The following is a 22,024-nucleotide window of genomic DNA, read 5'->3' as shown; positions in this document are numbered from 1 at the left end:
GTTAAGGGTTCAGTTGGAGGTGAAGGTTAGGGTTGGTTGAGGGCTAGAGTTTAGGGTTACGGTTGTGAGAGGTGAGGGCTAGGCTTGGTGATTAGGGTTACAGTTGTCGGAGGTGAGGGTTAATGGTTAGGGTTGTGGGAGGTGAGGACTAGGGTTGGGGATTAGGGTTAGGGTTGTAGGTGGTGAGGGTTAGTGGTTGAGGATTAATGGTTAGGGTTGTGGGAGGTGAAGGTTAATTGTTGAGGGTTAGTGGTTAGGGTTCAGATTGTGGGAGGTGTGGGCTAGGTTTGAGGGTTCTTGTTCGGATTGGGGGAGGTGAAGGTTAAGGTTGGTAATTCAGGTTACGGAGACAGGAAGGTGAGGGTGGTGAAGGAGAATTGGCTGATGCATACTTGTTTAAACTTCGCCTATTCCCGGACATGACAACACTGAGAATTGCAGTTCCTTTTTATTAATGTTACTTTCGAGCAAATCTTTTTTTAACACCCTCATCATTCCTCACAATGACACCCAGAGGAAATTGTGCAGCAACAGCGGGAAAATGGAAATAAATCTGTTTCAATTATTTATTTACCTCTGATGAGGGGAGGGATTGGACAGCAAAACCCTGGACTGGATTCCACTTGCAAGGATTGGGAGGGACAGTGATTATAAATTCTGTTCAGGAAAGCAGGCAAAGAATAAGGATCAATTGGAATTAATTGCCCATTTCTAAACCTCAACAAACTGAACAAATTCCTCATCATTTTTCAGATTGATCCCAGAGATGGAGGGGGTTTGATTTAGGAGGAGAGATTGAGCAGTTTAGGGTGATACTCTCTGGACTTTAAAAGAATGAGAGGAGATCTCATTACAGTATTTTGCATAGAGTTAGAATCACAGAGATATACAACACAGAAACAGACCCTTTGATACAATTCCTCCATGTCATCAAGATATCATAACTTAATCTAGTTCCACTTCACAGCACTTGGTCCTTCTAAACCCTTCCTATTCATTTGCCCATCCAGATGCCTATTAAATGTTGCCATTGCACCAATCACCACCACTTTCTCTGGCAGCTCATTCCAAACACACACCACGCTTGAATAAAAATGTTGCCCCTTTGGTCCCTTTTAAGTCTTTCCCCTCAATTTAAACCTATGCCCTCTAATTTTCAACTCCCCTACCCTGTCTATGTACCTTATCCATACCCCTCATGGTTTTATAAACCTCTATAAAGCCCCCTCTCAGCCTCCGATGCTCCAGGGAAAGTAGCCCCAGCCTATATAGCCTCTCCCTATAGCTCACACCCTCCAAACCTGGCAATATCATTGTCAATCTTTTCTGAACCCTTTCAAGTTTCAGAACATCTGTCCCATAGCAGAGAGACCAGAATTGAATGTTTGTATCCATTGCTGCTGATGCAGTCTCCTCTACATTGGGGAGACTGGACGCCTCCTAGCAGAGCGCTTTAGGGAACATCTCCTGGACACCCGCACCAATCAACCCCGCTGCCCCGTGGCCCAACTCTCCCACTCTGCCGAGGACATGGAGGTCCTGGGCCTCCTTCACCGCCGCTCCCTCACCACCAGACGCCTGGAGGAAGAACGCCTCATTTTCCGCCTCAGAACACTTCAACCCCAGGGCATCAATGTGGACTTCAACAGTTTCCTCATTTCCCCTTCCCCCACCTCACCGCAGTTCCCAACTTCCAGCTCAGCACTGTCCCCATGACCTGTCCTACCTGCCTATCTTCTTTTCCACCTATCCACTCCACCCTCCCCCCCCGACCTATCACCTTCATCCCCACCCCCACTCACCTATTGTACTCTATGCTACTTTCTCCCCACCCCCACCCTCCTCTCACTTATCTCTCCACGCTTCAGGCTCTCTGCCTGTATTCCTGATGAAGGGCTTTTCCCCGAAATGTCGATTTTACTGCTCCTCGGATGCCGCCTGAACTGCTGTGCTCTTCCAGCATCACTAATCCAGAATCTGGTTTCCAGCATCTGCAGCATCTGTTTTTACCTTAGTCCAAAAGTTGTCTAACCAATGTCCTGTACAGGTGCAACATGACATCCCAAATCCTATTATCAATGCTCTGACCAATAAAGGCAAGCGTACCAAATACTTTCTTCACTATCCTATCTACCTGTGACTCCACTTTCAGGGAACTATGAACCTAAACTGCAAGGTCTCTTTGTTTAGCAACACTCCCCGAGACCTTACCATTAAGTGTATCCAACCTGCCCTGATTTGTCTTTCCAAAATGTAGCACCTCACATTTATCTAAATTAAACTCCATCGCCATTCCTGAGCCCATTGGCTCATCTGATCAAGATCCCAATGTACTCTGAGGTAACCTTCTTCACCGTTAACTACACCTCCTATCTTGGTGTCATCGGCAAACTTACAAACTTTACCTCCTATATACACATCCAAATCATTTATATAAATGACAAAAGAAAGTGGACCCAGTACCGATCCTTGCGGCACACCGCTAGTCACAGGCCTCCAGTCTGAAAAGCAACCCTCCACCACCACCCTCTGTCTCCTACCTTCAAGCCAATTTTGTATCTAGTTGGCTAGTTCTCCCTGGATTCCATGTGATCCAACCTTATTAACCAGTCTACCATGCAGATCCTTGTTGAACACCTTGCTGAAATCCATATAGATAATGTCCACCACTCTGCCTTCATCAATCTTCTTTGTCACTTCTTCAAAGAAGATTGACTTTAGGATGTAGAAAGGAAGCTTCCTCTTTGGGGCAATCTACAGGAACAAGTCATAGCTCTAGGATAGGGATAGAAGATTTAAAATGAGATGAAGGGTAATTACTTGGCTCAAAAGGTCATGCACGTTATCCCAAAGTGTGGTGGATACCGGTACATTGAGTAAAGTTAAAGAGGAAAGAGACAGATATTTAACAAGTAATGGGTTGAAGGCTTTATGGAGAGCAGGCAGGTAAATGGAGTTCAGGTCGAGATGAGGTCAGCCATGATCGTATTAAGTGGCTGAGCAGGATCAGTGGACTGAATAGGCAAAAGTGAGGACTGCAGATGCTGGAAACCAGAGTTTAGATTAGAGTGGTGCTGGAAAAGCACAGCAGGTCAGGCAGCATCCAAGGAGCAGGAAAATCAACATTTCGGGCAAAATCCCTTGATGAAGGGCTTTTGCCCGAAATGTTGATTTTCCTGCTCCTTGGATGCTGCCTGACCTGCTGTGCTATTCCAGCACCACTCTAATGTAAAATCAGTTGACTGAATGCCTACACCTACCTGCGCCAATTCTTCTGTTGTTATATTCAGTCTGTTCAGTGTCAGGAATAGAAAAAGAACCTTACATTTTATATCCCAACATGTCTTTTCACTTTGTTAGCTCTGAAACTTCCTCCAGCCCAACAGTCACAGCTGTCTGAGCTCCAACACATTGCAATTCCATTCGAAGGCTTCCTGCTTCCCTGTCCTCACTTTGGGAGGGGAAAATCACAGTTGGTGCAGCCGGTGGTGTCCCCATTCCATGAGTGAATGTAAAAGAAACAGAACAAAGGTTGTTGCTCGGATCCAGTATGTCACTCCCTTTGTTATTAATCAACCATGGTTCAAATGATCATCCTCATCCCAACCAATCTCCCAACATGCCTGAAATGCCAGCAACCTATCCCACCCCATCTCTTCCTTAAATAGTGCAATATAATCCGTTAATTAAGACAACACAATCAGAACTGGCCAATGGGACCTTGATAGACAATTCACCAAAAAGATTAAATCCCAGAAAGAGCAATTCTCCCTCATATCTCTGACAGTGCAGCTTTCCTCAGCACTGATCCTCTGACAGTGCAGCATTCCCTCAGCACTGACCCTCCGATAGTGCAGCTTTCCTCAGCACTGACCCTCCGACAGTGCAGCATTCCCTCATCACTGACCCTCCGACAGTGCAGCATTCCCTCAGCACTGACCCTCCGACAGTGCAGCATTCCCTCAGCAATGACCCTCCGACAGTGCAGCTTTCCTCAGCACTGATCCTCTGACAGTGCGGCATTCCCTCAGCACTGACCCTCCGACAGTGCAGCTTTCCTCAGCACTGACCCTCCGACAGTGCAGCATTCCCTCATCACTGACCCTCCGACAGTGCAGCATTCCCTCAGCAATGACCCTCCGACAGTGCAGCACTCCCTCAGCACTGACCCTCTGACAGTGCGGTGCTCCCTCAGCACTGACCCTTCGACAGTGCAGCATTCCCTCAGCACTGACCCTCCGACAGTGCAGTACTCCCTCATCACTGACCCTCCGACAGTGCAGCATTCCCTCAGCACTGATCCTCCGACAGTGCAGTACTCCGTCAGCACTGACCCTCCGACAGTGCAGCACTCCCTCAGCACTGACCCTCCGACAGTGCAGTACTCCCTCAGCACTGACCCTCTGACAATGCAGCATTCCCTTAGTATTGACCCTCCGACAGTGCGGCACTCCCTCAGCACTTTCACTCCGACAGTGCAGCACTCCCTCAGCACTGACCCTCTGAGAGTGCAGCACTCCCTCAGCATTGACCCTCCAACAGCACAATATCCCCTCAGTACTGGCCCTCTGATAGTGCAGCATTCCCGCATTGCTGACACTCCAACAGTGCGGCAATCCCTGAGCACTGACCCTCCGATAATGAGGCACTCCCTCAGTACTAACCCTCCGATAGTGCGGTCCTCCCTCAGCACTAACCCTCTGACAGTGCAGCACTCCCTCAGCACTGACCCTTCGACTGTGCGGTGTTTCCTTGGCGCTGTTTTGGATGCATCAGTCTGGAGTTTGTCTTGCGGAAGCAGAAAGCTCTCTCCTGAGCCAGATTAAAATGAAAGGATTAAAGAAAGGTTTTAATAGTTCAAGGAGAAGAATTATCAAGGGAATATTTTGCTTTACATTGGGCTGACCTCTTAGTCTCTTGGTACTCATTCCTCATCCAAAAAACCACTTTGTGAGATAATAGATTTAATTACCAGCTGTTATAACTATGGATGTCGGAATAGAGACGCAGTCTGGCAGCTGACAGATGGCTCCTGCTCCGTATCTTACCTTATTGTGGGATTTTAATGAAGTTAAAATAATTTGATACTAATTTGGATTGAATTATAGGCCACTTATCTGACAAATGTGGTTTCTTACACACGCAAATTCATTCTTTGCATCAGTCAATCATCTCGGACAAAGCGGTAAGGAGAACAAGTGTAAACATCAGGTCAAATGCACTGGAGAATGAAAGAATAATTTGACCATGACTCATTGGCCTAGCTCAGCCCCAGTTTAAACTGACCCACTTATGGTTTCGTAATAGAGGATGAGGGATTTTTGTTAATGTGATGGTTCTCAAGGAGGTAAGATGTTTCTTCTTAGAGAAAGTTATGGAGAGATTGAATTAACCTGTTGAAAATCATGATGAGTTTTGATAGAGTAAGTAAGGATAGATCATTTCCAGGAGAGTCAATAACCAGATGGACAAGGATCTGAGATAATTGAGAAAAGAATCAGAAGGAGAGGTGAGGGGATCTCATTTAACACGGAGCATTCCAGACCATTCCAGACCATTGCAGCTCTCTGCATCAAAATCTCTCTCCTCACTTACCCTTGGCTTTTGCCAATTGTTTTGGATCAAGGTCATCTGCCAATGGAAATAGTTTCTGCCTCTTTATTTGAACATGTCGATGGCATATCATGTTAGGATAAAAGGGCTTTTGTTATCAGCCAACCAAGGGGTGTGAGGAACTGCTGGCAAAATGGAGTTTAAGTCATGATCATACTGAGTGGCAGAACAGGCTTGATGGGCCAATTGGCCTGCTTCTGCACTTATCTTTATTTTTATGTCCAAAAGCTTCATGACTTTAGCATTTTTACAAAATCTCATAGACTCATCCAGCTCAGAAAAGGTCCTTTGGCCCACTCTGTCTGCACTGACATAACTCCCACTGAAAGTGAACTAATCCCAATTTCCTGCACTTGGCCCACATCCCTGAATGTTATGGTAATGTTATAAAGGATACATTATCTCCCACAGCAGTTACTGGTGCGAGGAGAACTCAGTTTCCCAGTTTTTGCAGTCTCCCCAACCTCCCCAACTATGGACTGTTGCTGGCTTTGTTGTGGTGAACAGCCTCCATACTATCCCTAAGGCTTTGACATCCTCCCAAAAGAATGATGTCCCAGAATTGATAGTCAGGCTAAAGTTCAACTATTCATTTATACTTCAAAAAGTCCATGTTTTTGTAAACTATCTACAGGGCTAAGGAGAACATAAAGTCCATTGAAAGCTCCATTTACATAATCAGAGTGTGAATGCTGAGCAAGTGACACCTTTTAACTTTCTCCTACTTCACTCGGAGGTTTTGTCTGGGAATAAAACACAATCAGAAGAAAAGGGTGTACTCATGGATTTATTACGGCACAGGAGGAGGATATTTGGTAATTGAGTAATTGAGTTTGCCCCAGTTGCTATGCACCTGTAGGTTACTTTCCTCAAGAACTCCTTCCATTTCCTTCTGAACCAGGGGCAGAGAGAGTCAGATGAACATGTATTTCTTCTTCTGGGGGCAGCCTTCTGCCCTCCAAGTCCATTCCAGACTCAAGCCCCATGCCAGAAATCTGGCCCACTATGTAACCCAGACTGACCATCCCTGTGCAGTTCAGAGGGATTGCTGCTCTCTCAGATGGGCTAGCTTTTGGAAGTTCTGCTGTGCTCTGATTCACATGGATAAAGAAGATCCCTTCACCGTGATTTTGAAGCAGAGCAGGGTAGTTATCCACGTTGTCTTGACCATAGGGGATTAAGAAAAACCTCAAAGAAAACTCTATTCTCCTCGACATTTCCATCTTTCACTTCTGTTTCTTTTATAAATGGACAGCCTTGCTGCACTCATTATCAGCTTCTTTTTCTAGAAGTTTCCGAATCCCCTGAATTGTACAGGCATTCCAGCTAAAGCGGACACAAAGAACCTGGAGACAAGCCATTTGTCTCCAACCAGGACAAAGGAACATCCTCAAAACCCATGATGGGAAATGGGCACTAATGCTGCCACCCCTCACAATGGGGGAGGCAGAGCCATCCTTGAGGGTTCCTCTTGAGAATCTTCTGGGTCCTTGTCTTTATTTTTGGGGTCTCTGTTTTTATTCCATCTAACTCATCCCTAAGGCTTTGACATCCTTCCAAAAGAATGATGTCCCAGAATTGATAGTCAGGCTAAAGTTCAACTATTCATTTATACTTCTGTTCGTGTGTTGACACTTGGTAGTTCGTTTAATGACCTCGTAATTAACCCACTGAGATGAGTCCTCAACTCCTGAAATGCCTGCTTTTGTCATATGACTGAAATCTAAGGTTTGTTCAATTGCTTAAATATAAAGTACCAGGGTACTAAGTCAGTCACTGTTTGAAAACAGAGATAGATAGGTTCTTGATTGTCACGGAGATCAAACATTATGGGGGAAAGCTGGAGAACAGTTTTGAGAAATTTATCAGCCATGATTGATTGGTGGAGCAGACTCGATGGGCCGAATGGCCTAATTTCTGTGCCTATGTCTTATGGTCTCATGGACATTGGGAGGGAAAGCAGGTTTCCAGGTTGAATTGGACTCTCTAGCGCTGTCTCTGCGTTGCTGTTTGGAATGAAGCCTACACTCTCCTTGCAAGAGGAATAAAGAGTGGGTCTCACTATTACAGGACAGTCACCTCCAGAAAGTTGTAACTCATGTGAACTGATGCTTTAACTAAAAATCAGAAGAACTGCAGATGCTGTAAATCAGAAACAAAAACAGAAGTTGCTGGAAAACCTCAGCAGGTCTGGCAGCATCTGTAGAGAGAAAGCCAAGTTACCAAGCATGGAAAGTTAACTTTGATTTCTCTTCACAGATGCTGCCAGACCCGCTGAGCTTTTCCAGCAACTTCTGTTTTTGTCTCTGATGTTTTAATATCTTTGGATTTGCCACTTGTAATTTGTAATCCCGCTCCTGTCCAGTCCCTATCTTCCTTAATTTCCTGAGTCCTTGTGTGTGTGTGGATGGAGGAACAAAGCAATTCCCCTGCAATTTTTTAACTTCACTTTTAAAGTAGTTTGTTGTGAGAATTGGAATCTGTCAATCAGGGTTTTGGGAAGACTATTTGACCTACCTCAGTCAGGGGCCCAAGGAAAAAGGGGTAAGAAAAGCTCTTGACCATACCATGCTCGGGCCTTATGGGAGAAAAAGTGATCATAATCTAAATTCACTCCCACACCCCTTTCTCTGTGACAGAGAAATGACAGTGACAGATTGTGAGGGGTGTGGACAGGGTGGATAGGAAGCAGCTTAGTTGAAGGGTTGATATCAAGAGGGCATAATTTTAAAGTGAAGGGAGGATGTTTCAAGGGGAATTGTGGAAACCGTTTTTCATCCAAAGGATGGTGGGGTCTGCAATGCAGTGTGCAGGAAGGGTAATTAACATGGGAATACCTCAGACCCTTTAAAAAGTACTTGGACATGCACTTGAAGTGTCACAATATTTCAGGCCATGGGCCTAATGTGGGAAAGTGGGACTAGTGTAAACTTGATAGGGCGAAGGGCCTCATCTGTACTGCATGATGTTAAAAAACTAATGACCTGAACCATAATCAAACCGTGGGATCTTGCTATGCTGTGAAAATTGGCAGTAATGCTTTATAAATGACAACAGTGACTACTCATTGAAGAAATTGCATTAGCTTTAAAAAAAACTACTTGAGGTTGTGCAAGAGGATTTGGAAATTGCTTTCGCATTTTTCAGACTACAGGAGGGTGCTGAGCAAACTGAACTGTAAAAAAAAGTGTCTCTGGGGAAAGAGGGCTGACTACAGATTTGAATTGGAGAACTTCCAGCATCCAGCAATGGCTCAGTAAAAGGCTATGACATTATTTTCACACACGATAGCCAAACAATCATTTATTCCCTGCCCAGGTCTATCCCCCATTCATCAAACACGACCACAAAACGGCCAAATGTAGTGGCAGTGACGCTGTGGGAATTGCTGCAGGATTTCCTACGTGAATCGGTCCTTGGGTTGCCGTGATTCACATGTCACTGTGATTTCTAATGACTCAGCGAGAATCACACTGACTCATTCACACGCTGCTCAAAACCTGCTCCACTCACAGGGGTCCGGAGAGTTGCAGAGGTATAGTGGAAAACATGTTCTGGATTCTGATAGAGAGAACGAACAGAACTTGCATTTATATAGCACTTCTTGAAAAATCATCTCAGGATATCTCAAAGTGCTTTATGAGTCGTGAAGCATGTTTTTGATGTGTCGTCCCTATTTCAATACAGGAAAGTCAGCAGACAATTTGTGCACAGCAAGCTCCCAAAACTGGTAATAGAATAAAGAGCAGGCAGCTTGCCTTGACTATGTCATATCCACATGAAGGGACGACAGGACCTCAGTTTATCATTTCATCCCAAAAGCTAGTAGCTCTGATGGTGCAGTATTCCCTCAGTATTTCCAATCTTGAAAGGATATCAGAGATGTAATATTATGGAGGACATGCATAATGAGTGACATTACAATACTGACTGCTATAGGTACCAAATACAATGGACATCGGTAAGTTCCATGTTGTAGGTATCTTTAGGATCTAAGAATCAACATTAGTCACATTAGGACAGATGCAAGACCGATCTGAGTGGACACACAATGAAGGAATTCTATAAAAGGTAACCAGTGCCTGAAGCCTCTCACACTACCTGATGATCTCACCCATGTGCTCTATAGAGGATGTGACTTGCTTCCTTTTAAAACCTCTTGCATGGGATGTGACCATTATTGGCATTGCCAGCATTTGTTGTCCATCCCTAATTGTCCTTAAACTCATGGGTTTGATCAGACGGCTGTTAGAGTCAACCATATGACTGTGGGCTTGGAGTCACATGTTGGCCAGTCCAGATAAGGACAACAGATTTCCTTCCATAAAGGACACAAGTGAACCAGATGGGTTTTTACAACAATCAATGGTAGTTTCATGGTCACAATCACTGAGACTGGCTTTCTATATCTGTAATTGATTTTAAATTGCACCATACCACCACATTCCACCAATGAACGCTGCATGTGTTTCAATGTATGTGTATTTGTGTGTGTGATTCCGTGACAGTGTTTCAGTTTGTGATTCTGTGTGTATGCATGAGTGTTTATGTTTCTAAGTGTTTGAGTGAGTTTCTGTATGTGTGATTCTGTGTGCTTGTATGTCTGTGTGTATATACATGTGACTTGTCTGTGTGTGATTCTGTGTGTGTGCATGAGTGTGTGTTGATGTGTGTTTGAATGACTTTGGTATGATTCTATTTGTGTGTTTGTGTGCATGTATATGTGGGAGAATGTGTATGCACATGAGTGTTGGTGTTTCTGTGCGTGTATGTGTGTAAGTATGTGTGTGTGAATGTATGTGTGTGCATGTGTGTATCTGTGTATGTGTTTGTGTCTATGTGCGCGTGTATGTGTGTGTGAGTGAGTGTGTATGTGTTTCTATGCATGCGTGTATGTGTGTGAGTGAGTGTGTGTGTGTGTCTGTGTGCGTGTATGTGTGTGCGTCTGTGTGTGTTTGTGAGTGTATGTGTGTGTGAGTGTCGTCTGTGTGTGTGTGTCAGTGTGTGTGTGTATGTATGTGTCTGTGAGTATGTGTGTGTCTCTGGGTGTGTCTGTATGCGTGAGTCTGTATGTGTGTGTGCATGTGTGTGTGTGCATGCGTGTGTGCGTGTGTGTTTGTGTGCGTTTCAGTGAGTGTCTGTACATGGACAAGGACTATGCTCTACAGTCGAAGAGAGAGTCTATTTATAGAACACCTTACCTAACCTGATTTGTCTCAAAACAGTTAGAAGCCAATAGAGTGATTTTCACTTGAAGTATAGCTGCTATTGTAATAAAGGAGAGAGCAAGGGAAATCCCTGTTCATGACCAGCAGATGGAAATGCCGGTGATGCCTCACCTCAGTGTGAATGATTTAACTGCATTATTGTTATGTAACCAAGGTCATGATACATGGCAGCTCGAGACAGTTCAACTGCTTCACCCATCACAGCTTCTCCTTCGCTGTGCAGGTTCGATGAAGATCAGTTCTCTCTTTATGTAGCATCAATGCTCTAATCCTATTGGGATCTCCAGGGTAAAAGCCCTTCTCATCTTTGGCTGGTTTTGCTGACTGTCCTTTTTAAATTCCTCAAACAATACAGTGAGAGCATAAAAGGTGGTTGATGTTGATTTCCATGTCCCTAGTCTAAATTGATACAAAGGTTATGAGCCTTTGATAGTTGTCTCCAAGGTTACAGATATAAGAGAGGAACCATGATACATAATTTAAACAGAAGCTGGGCTCTGTGATTGGTTCAGTTATGTGCAATGCTCAGTGTTCCTTCCTGAAGTGCATTTTCAGTGAATGTCCAGGAGGATTTCAAGAATACAAACCATTCAACTGCATATAATAACCTTATATCACTTTTTTTTTTCTTCTCTCTTCCCACTTTCTTTCTCTCTTCCCCCTCTCGCTACTCTAGCTCTCTCTGTGTTTCTCTCTGTCCTCTCTCCATCACATTCTCTGCCTTTCGCCCTTTCTCCTTCCACCAATTTCTCTCAGTACATTCGACTAGGGAATCAAATGGGGATGGGATTTCAGCTAAATCTGCTGCTTCAGGATCTCTGTGATATATAGGAGCCCTGTAGTCACCTCAGTGGGATTAGTGACCTGTGTTCAGCCCATGAACTGAATCAGGAACCTTCTCACCTGCAGGGCTCAATCTGAGAAAAGGGAGCAGATTTTAATTGCTGCATTGATAGATTTCTGTATAACACGAATTAAACCAAAAAAAAAATCACTTTGCCTCAGCCTCCTCCCTTTCTACATACAGTAAATTAGATTAGATTACTTACAGTGTGGAAACAGGCCCTTCGACCCAACAAGTCCACACCAACCCACTGAAGCGCAACCCACCCATACCCCTACATTTACCCTTTATTACCTAACACTACGGGCAATTTAGCATGGCCAATTCACCTGACCTGCACATCTTTGGACTGTGGGAAGAAACTGGAGCACCCGGAGGAAACCCACGCAGACACAGGGAGAATGTGCAAACTCCACACAGTCAGTCGCCTGAGTCGGGAATTGAACCCGGGTCTCTGTCGCTGTGAGGTAGCAGTGCTAACCACTGTGCCACTGTGCCACCCTTTTTTTTTATAAATGTTTGCCTGCACACTAAGGAGAAGATTAGATTAGATTAGATTATTACAGTGTGGAAACAGGCCCTTCAGCCCAACAAAATATATTTTAAGAAGAAAAGACTGCTGGAAAGTGAGATTAGTGCAGATTGGTTTGGGGCAGACTTGATGGGCAGAAGGGCCTATTTTGAACTGTGTGACTCTATGAGTCTACAACTTGTGTTTGGGTAGTCATTTTCACCAACTCAGGACATCTCAAAGCACCTTCCAGGCAGCCTTCTTTTTTGACTTATATTTAATTTTATAACATTGGAAATGCAGCAACTGATTTGCTCTCTGGAAGCTCCGATAAAGCTGAATATGATAGTGACAATGTGATCTATTTCTCACAGTGGTGATTCAGTGATAAATATTGGCTAGAACACTGGGGAGAACTCACCTGAACTTCTTCAAAACAATCATTTACATTCACCTGAACAGACAGAATCTCTAACAGTGTAGCAAACCTTCAGTACTGCACGTTTCAGGTCCAGGATGACACAGGTCACTGGAGGGTCAGTCTTCAATTTTGTACTGGAATTGAACCCATGAGCCTAATTCCTTGATGTGCATGCACTCTCCTCTTCCGTGGTCTCTTTGAATTACCTTTTTTTATTCACTCTTGGGATGTTGGTGTCACTGACTGGGTCAACAGTAATTGCCCGTCCTTAATTGCCTCCTTGAGAAGGTGGGGGTGAGCTGCCTTCTTGAACCGCTTGCAGTCCATGTGCTGTAGGTAGACCCACAATGCCCTTAGGGAGGGAATTCCAGGATTCTGACCCAGTGACACTGAAGTAGTGGAGATATATTTTCAAGTCAGGGTGGTGAGTGGCTTGGAGGGGAACTTGCAGAGGGTGGTGTTCCCATGTATCTACTGCCCTTGTCCTTCTAAATGGAAGTGGCCGTGGGTTTGGAAGGTACTGTCTGAGGAGATTTGATTACTTTCAAGAGTGCATCTTGTAGATAATACACACTGCTGCTACTGAGCGTTGGTGGTGGAGGCAGTGGATGTTTGTGGATGTGGTGCCATTCACTGGGGTGCTTTGTCCTGGACAATGTCAAACTTCCTGAGTATTCATCTAGTTGAAAAGTAATCACCTTGATTTTTAACTTTACACTTAACAACTTGCTTCTTACTTATTAATCTGGTATGGTATTCCGAGGCTGCCTTGACTGACTTTCATCAGAAGTCTGAATTCCCAAACCTATTCTCATATAACTCCATGCAACTGGAAATTGAGCTGAGTAAACCAGGAGTAAGGGTGTTAACTCTCCAGCGTTGACCTGCAGTCGCCAAGAATTCTGAAATAATCTCCAAACCAATGTTGCAACCAAAACCCAGAACAAAGTGATGAAATGCATTCTTTAAAACTTTATATTCTGCGTTTCATTTCTTGGTTATCAAACAATTCGAAAATTGCTCAACCCTGCCTTGGCACTTTGACTCTCTATAAGGTCAATCTCATTCCATGAATACTCAAGTTAGCTTTTCATGACAGTGTATTTTTATTCAGCGGAGCAATAGTTATGCAATATGTAAGACTCGGTCACTGTGTAACTGTCCAGAATCAATGTCTAAAAGTAAAATACTGAGGATGCTGGAAATCTGATATACAATCAGAGCACATTGGAGAAACTCAGCAGGTCTGGCAGCATCTGTGGAGAGAAAATTGAGTTAACAATAATTTATCAGGCCCAATAATTTTTCTTCAGAACATTTTAAGCAAAGTGTCATCCTGGACCTGAAACGTTAACTCTGTTTGTCTCTCCACAGATGCTGCCAGACCTGCTGAGTTTCTCCAGCAATTTCTATTTTTATTTGAGATTAACTATTTACTCAGTGGGAGTAAGGATCACACATTGGGTAATTGTAGAATCACTGCAGGCTCCTCACTGCGGTGAGTCAATGTTCTAAATATTTGTGTTCATTTTTGGCCCAGCCATAGAGGAGTTAAAAACTGAAAATTCTTATAGCTCCCTTACAGGCCTAACAAGTATTGGATAACTGGGGAAGAAATGAAGGTGAAATGCTAAGATTCTGTATCCATTTTGTTGAGCAGACGATGTTTTTTTAAAAGCAGCGTACTATTTTTATTAACCCTATATTTTTCTAGAGGGTGGGTTCACCCACTGGAATGCCAGGGCCCATGCTGACCTGCAAAGGCAATGCCTAGGATTGAAAACTAAAAAGGAATGAATTATTCATATTTATGTTGGCAATTACACTGAATACAATAACCAGATAGCAAGCAAATCCAACAACTGCAATGGGTCAAGAAACCTTCAATTACTTAATGAAATAGATTTGGTTTCAGATTGAATGCAATGGACTGTATCCCGTTCAATGTTTCCACTGCAAACCAACCTTAGATTTCTTGCCAATCTGTTCTGGCCAACATCCCTGCCTCAATCAGATTAACTGCTCACCTATCACACTTCCTATTTACAGAATCTTGCCATGTATACAGTTGGATAATTATTTTCCAATGCAGCTGCAGTGACTGGGCTTCACAATCTCTTCATTGTCTGTGAAGAACTTTGACATATGCTGTGAGTGCACGAGACTGCAGTTTTGCTGCATTTTCTTCCTTCCTAGAAGAGATATCTGTGACTCCCAGATTTTGTTTACATGTGGAACTGAGATGAAGGGTCAAGCCGATAGATTTTAAACTAAGTTAGAGTTACCATGCAGAAATATGCCCCACCACTCTTCTGACGTCAGCTGATGCTCATGTTCTACATGAAACCCCTCCCACCCTCTTTGTTTTGCCTTTTCAACCTATCCTTGTAGTTAGTTCTCTCTCAAAATCATCCAACTTTTTTCTGACGTGTATTGATACCATGTAGTCCAGACATGAGCTAGCAACTTCCACATTCTTCCCACATTAAATTCCCATTTGGATCAATAAGTGATGACCTTGTATTTATTGCCCCAGTTTTGGATTCTCCTAAAGGTGAAAACTTGCCTTCATCTGCCTTATTAATCTCTTTCAGAATCTTAAAGGCCTCTATTAATCAATTGCTCTGGCCAGCTCTTTGCTAAAGAAAATAGCCACAGCCTGTAGAAGTTATAATCTTTCATTAAGGGTATATTCCTTTGTTTTTTATTCACTCATGGGATGTAGGCATCACTAGCTGGGTCAACAGTTCCTAGTTGCCCCTTGAGGGGGAGGGGGGGAGGTGAGCTGCCTTCTTGAACTGCTGCAGTCCATGTCCTGTAGGTTGACTCACAATGACCCTAGGGAGGGAATTCCAGGAGTTTGACCCGGCAACAGTGAAGGAATTGTGATATATTTCCAAGTCAGGATGGTGAGTAGCTTCTTGAATGGAAACTTGTAGGTGGTAGTGTTCCCATGTATTTGTTCCCTTGTCCTTCTAGAAGTAAGTGGTTGTGCGTTTGGAAGGTGCTGTCTGAGGATCTTTGGTGAATTTCTGCAGGGCATCTTCTGGATGGTACATGCTGCTACTATGGTGTCAATGGTGGAGTGACTGAATGTTTGTGGATGTGGTGTGCCAATTAAACTGGGCTACTCTGTCCTGGATGGTATTGAGCGTTTGAGTGTTGTTGGAACTGCACTCATCCAGGCAAGTGGGGAATATTCCATCACACTCCTGACTTGTGTCTTGTCAATGATGGACAGGCTCTAGGAGTCAGGAACTACTTTCTATAGGATCCCTAGTCTCTGACCTGCTCTTATAGCTTATTTAATTTTAGTTTCTGGTTAATGTAACTCCCAGGCTGTTTATAGTGGAGAATTCAATGAAGGTAACACCATTCAATGTTAAGGGGAAATGGTTAGACTGTCTCTTATAGGATTTGCTCATTGCCTGGCATTTGAGTGGCAAATATTATTTGCCACCTGTCAGCCCAAGCCTGGACATTGTCCAGATCTTGTTGCATTTGAATATGGGCTGCTTCAGTATCTGAGGAATTGTGAAGGTGCTGAATATTGTGCATTCGTTAATGAACATTTCCAACATTATGATTGTGAGATTTAGGATAGAATACAAAGCCAATTATGAAGAGTTTCCAATATTGGAGAAAGGGTAGAATGGGGGAGGTGAAGAGCACCATCTATTTGAGGATCAGTTTGATGTTGAGGAAAGAGGAGGAGGAGTGTGCATTTTGGAGAATTGAGGGTCTGAACTGCCCAGAGGATTAATAGCCACTGATCGTACTGATTTGAATGGGTGTGAGATGGAGGAGGATGGAAATGGGAGAAGGATGACCCAACAGAAACAATCCTTTTCTATCCTGACTGGAATGTAAGATAAAGATAGATGGAGCTCCCAGGAGATGAGGACAGCATTCAGACCTTTATTGGCTATCGGCTTTGTACAATGTTGAGGGCTGTTGAGACAGTGGTGTAGTGGTAATGTCACTGGGCCCAGAGCCCCAGGCTAATGTTCTGGGGTGTGGGTTTGAATCCCACCAGGGTTAACTTTGAATTGAGATAGCCCAATGGTAACTATGTCATCTCTGTCAATTGTCATAAAAAGCCAGCTGGCTTACTAATGGCCTTTTTTAGGGAAGGAAATCTGCCTTCCTTACCCTGTCTGGTCACCAGACTCACAACAATGACTCTGAAATGGCGCAAAGAGCCAAACACTTCAAGGACAGTGGAAGGTGGCTGATAAATGCTGACCTTAGGAGTGATTCCTACATTCTACAAATGTCAAACAAAATAGTCTGGGTGGAAAAGAAGGAAATGAATTTCTCAGAGATTGATGTGTTCAATGATTGAGGAATAGTCCACATGCAATGTAAGCACAATTCCCTTTGAATGATGAATATATTAGATCATTTTTGAAAGTGGATGAGTGGGGAGGAAGAGTTAGACAGTTCCACTTTGAATCTTCGTTAAGGCACAAAGGAGTGGCATGGTGGCTCAGTGGTTAGCACTGCTGCCTCACAGTGCCAGGGACCCAGGTTCGATTCCCACCTTGGGCGACTCTCTGTGTGGAGTTTGCACATTCTCCCCGTGTCTGCGTAGGTTTCCTCCGGGTGCTCCAGTTTCTTCCCACAGTCCAAAGATGCGCAGGTTAGGTGAATTGGCCGTGGTAAATTGCCCACGGTGTTCAAGGATGTGTAGATTAGGTGCATTAGTCAGGAGAAATGGAAAATAATATGGTAGGGGATTGGGTCTGGGTGGGTTACTCTTTGGAGGGTTGGTGTGGACTTGTTGGGCCAAATGGGCTGTTTCCACACTGTAGGAGTTCTATGAAATTCACTGAGCAATGCAGTAAAGAGTAGATTCTTCCTTTCTTCCTGTTCATATCCAGGTACCAATGATACTCAGTTCTGAATGTTTGGGTGACAGTGTTGTTCGAAATGAAGAAGAATATGGGGGAATCTTGTAGAAACACATACAACTATGAAAGGAATAGATAAGATAGAAGCAGAGAGTGTCTCCACTGGTGGGTGAATATAGAACTTACTCTCAAAATCAGGGGGAGCAGGTTTAGGGCTGAGTTGAGGAGGCCCTTCTTCACCCAGAGGGTTGTGAATCTGTGGAATTCCCTGCCCAGCGAAGCATTTGAGTCTACCTCATTGAATGTTTTTAAGGCAAAGATAATTAGATTTTTGAACAGTAAGGGATTTAAGGGTTATGGTGAGAGGGCGGGTAACTGGAGCTGAGGCCATGAAGAGATCAGCCATGATCTTATTGAATGGTGGACCAGGCTCGAAGGGCCAGACGGCCTACTCCTGCTCCTCGTTTTGATGTTCTTATGTTCTCAGTCGGTACACCAGACCCCTGATGAGTTATACATTCTAAACTGGACATCACAATCCCCTGCTAGGTGTGTGTTTGGTGAAAGAAATTGTTCAAGAGGGTGGCCCACTCCCGAGTTTGCTCCAGAACACAGAGAAGAGTGGGCAGTAAAATCAGCTGTTTTCCTCAATTTATTCACAGATGTTGACGCAGAGGGATGATGGGACTATCCCTGGCTGAGTAAACAATACGAGATTTGATGCCAATCTAGCATTGTCCAGAAGGCAGTTAAGAGTTAACCACATTGCTGTGGGTCTGGTGTTACATGTAGGCCAGATCAGGTAAGGATGGCTGATTTCCTTCCCTAAAGGACATAAGTGAACCAGATAGGTTTTACAATGATCTACATTGGTCACATGATTGCCAGTGGGCTGACTTCTTATTCCTGTTTTGTTTATTATTAAATTTAGATGCCACCCAATGCCATAGTGGGATGTGGACCCCGTGTTCTGAGAGCATTAAGCTGGACATTGGACTACAGACACATTGCCACTATTCCACCTCTCCCTCCTAAATAAGGGTCAGTTGCCCCCATTATTACCCTCTCCATGCCACAGTACAGCAGGTGGGCAGCAGTGGGCACCCTGTTTATTCAAAGAAATGTTGTTAAAAGTAGCAGGAAGGGCAGGGCAGTTACTATCTTTGGAGGCTGCCTTTTGACCATTGGGAACATCCCCACAGGGATAGTACTCTCCATTTCCTTCCTAATCTCGGTGGTTAGCACTGCTGCCTCACAGCGCCGGGGACGGGAGTTCGATGCCAGCTCACCTCCCTCTACACCACCCCCACCCCTTTCCCAAAGATGGCCAAACCCTCCCTGTCCCATACACACACCTCCCTGCCTCCCCAACCTCACTCACTCTGGGCCCGACTGAGGCCTCTTCAGATTCCAGCCTGAATTCTATGGAAGGCTCACAATGGAACCCCAGTCCTGCCGGCTCCTGATGGAAATCTTTTCCAGTCCTCCAGTCAGCTTGCCACTGACTTTCTTTTGCTGAGCGGGTGGAAGGGGTGAGCAGTCCTTTCTCCCCTCCCCCACTTTGCTGCCCCATGTTTCAGCTGTGGTTCAGTGGGGTTGGACTCTGAGTCGAGAGGTTAAGGATTCGAGAATCTTCCTAGCAGAGCTCGACACGCAGTTTCAGCTGGCATGCAGGAGAGTGACACTCCCTGAGGCACTACCTTTCAGCTGAAATGTTAAACTGAAGGTCCTTCCTTCCCCCTTAGAGGCTATAAGGAGCCCATAGTATTGTACAAAAGACACAGAGTGGAGCTCTCTGTGACATCCTCATGAGCAAGTTTCTTGTCACTTATCTTCATCCTCAAAGCCTCACCATTTTTGAACCATGGAGTAAATCCAGAGGAAGGGGGTTTATGAAATCTGAGCCAATCCATGTAAGAGTGATGTCAGGAAGTACATACTAAATGCAGTGGAAATCTGGAACTGCCTCCTCAGAAAGCTTTTAAAACCGGGAATGAGTTCAATGTTTCAGAGCTGAGGTAAGAATATTAAGGGTTACGGGTGAATGGGGGATGAATTGGGGAGTTCAAATATTGGTCCTAATTGACCAGCAGCGCAGGTGTTTTGGGGGTGGGCTTGCTCCTGATCGTTTCTCTTTCTTTGATCTATCTTGACAACGTTCATGTTGTGACTGGAACCAGGTCGACCTTGTGACTATGAGATCCTTGATTGGGGTTGTTAATCAGGGAGCCCTGGCTGACAGATATAACCAGGGGATTTAGAATCTCCTCCGTTCAGGGACTGACTCCAAGCTGGATTGCCACAACCAGTGTAGCGTGCACAAGTAAATGAAGGGTGACTTGGTGACGGTGTGGTTATTTCAATGCACCTTTACTCTCTTGTTGAATATTTGTGACAGGGAAGATGCAAACACAAGTTGCTGCTATTTCTGAAAGTCATGTAACAAAACTAATCTGTTAGGGATACAAGGTAACACAGATCTCATCTGTTCTCTCTCCTGGAATTATGTTAGGCTGTGTTAAGCTGGTATTTCTCTTAATTGTATAAAAGGGTCATGTTTGTGTAAGTGGATAGTGATCTCCACACACAATACTGCTGCAGCAGATCACTGGCCTCGTATTCAACTGTTAAGACGCTATCAGTTACCCTAATGTTCCTGCAGCCCCATTTAGTCACTGAATATTCTCAGTCCTGTCCATTGCTGATCTTGTGTTTGCTATCAGGTTCTCATTGCCTATATTTCACTACACAATCTGACAGTGTCAACTGTAGCTCAGCAGCAGCATGTTTGAGGCAAATATCGAGGGTTCAAAATAAGGAATGTTGACCTATAGACTGTTCTAACCTGGTCTAGTTGGTATTGTGGTGATAATATCACTAGTACTAGTGATCCAGGACCCAGGCTAATGGTCTGGCAGCATAAGTTTGAATCTTGTCAATATTAAACTTGAATTCAATAAAAATTTGGAGTTACAAAACTACAGTCAATTGCCTCGTTCACAGATATCCTTTAGAGAAAAAAACTGCTGTCCTTACCTGGTCTGACCTACACATGACCTACACAGCAATGTGGTTGACTCTGAACTGCCCTCTGGGATGGACAATAAATATCATCCTAGCTAGACATACCTGCCTCCCATGAATTTTCTTTTAATCGCCTGAACAAGCTTCTACAGCTCCTCCTTCATCATCACTGATATGTCATGAAACTTCATGCTATCAGGTCAGAGATTGGCACAACCACTTCCCTCAGCTGATGAATCAGTGCCCCTACCTGGTGGAAGAGGTACTGGGTGACAAAATGCCCTATGGATGAGAGACTTCAACATCCATTCCCAAAGTTGGCTTGGCATCATCCTTCCTGCCCAAACTGGCCGAGTGCTCCAGGACACAGCTGCTGGACTGGGTGTGTGACAGGTAGTGAGAGAGTCAACAGCAGGAAAATCCTGTTGACCTCATCCTCACTGACCGGCCTGTTGCAGATGTATCTGTCCATGACAATGTCAGTAGGAGTGACTACTATACTGTCCTTGCAGAGACAATAGTCCCACCTTTAGACTGATGATGCTCTCCATCTTAGGGGGTTGCAGGGGTGCGTTTGTGAGGCACTATCACGGTGCCAAATGGGACAGACTTCATACAGATCTACCAGCTTAAATATTTTGTAATCCAGGAGGCACCACATGCCTTCAACAGCAGAATCAAAGTTGAGCAAATCAATCCGTGTTCCAATGAAGCACCTTATAATTCAGGAGACTGCAACTTATCTTTAGATTAGACAATTTAGTGTTCAGGTCACAACACTAAATTTAATAAATTCAGAGTGTCGTCTCTGCCCCCATTTTGTTTCCCCTTCCTTTCCAAATTTTAGTTAAACTCATTTTTACTTGTCTTTGCCGGTGAGCACCAGTGTTTCATTGCCTTGTCTCTTCTGTTCCTTTCCTGGTCACTGTTACCACTCCCGTGGACCCTTCACCATCAAAGCTTTTGTGATCAATCTCACCTGATTTCTAGCCTATCACAAACCTTCCCTTTCTTTCTTTTTCACTTTCACTTCCCTTCAATCCATTTCATTTCTTAAATTCCCCAGTCAAGAAGGAAGGGCAAAAACCTGAAATGTTCACTCAAGAAGGCAGCTCACTATCACCTTCTCCAGGGCAGCTAAGGATGTGCTAAAATGCTGGCCTCACTAGTAATACTGCCAATATTAAACACAAATAAAAACCTTAAGTTAAGTCAGGGTGGTGGGTGGCTCATAGTGCTAGGGATCCAGGTTCAATTCTATCCTTGGGCAACTGTCTGTGTGGCGTTTGCACATTCTCCCTGTGTCTGCGTGGATTTCCTCTCACAGTCCAAAGGTTTGCAGGTTGGCCATGGGAAATGCAGGGTTACAGGAATCGGGTAGGGGCTGGGTCTGGGTGGGAAGCTCTTCAGAAAATTGGTGTAGACTCAATGGGTTGGAAGGCATGCTTCCCCACTGTAGGGATTCTATGGATTAATTTAAAATAAGTTCATATTAAAGCTGTATTGAACCTTGGTTAGAACATACTTCCA

Source organism: Chiloscyllium plagiosum, unplaced genomic scaffold (assembly GCF_037043375.1).
Source record: "Chiloscyllium plagiosum isolate Xiang-an unplaced genomic scaffold, Cpla_swu_hap1 HiC_scaffold_28, whole genome shotgun sequence".
NCBI lineage: Eukaryota > Metazoa > Chordata > Chondrichthyes > Orectolobiformes > Hemiscylliidae > Chiloscyllium > Chiloscyllium plagiosum.
The sequence above is the reverse complement of the archived record's forward strand: the minus strand, read 5'-3'. Positions refer to the sequence as shown.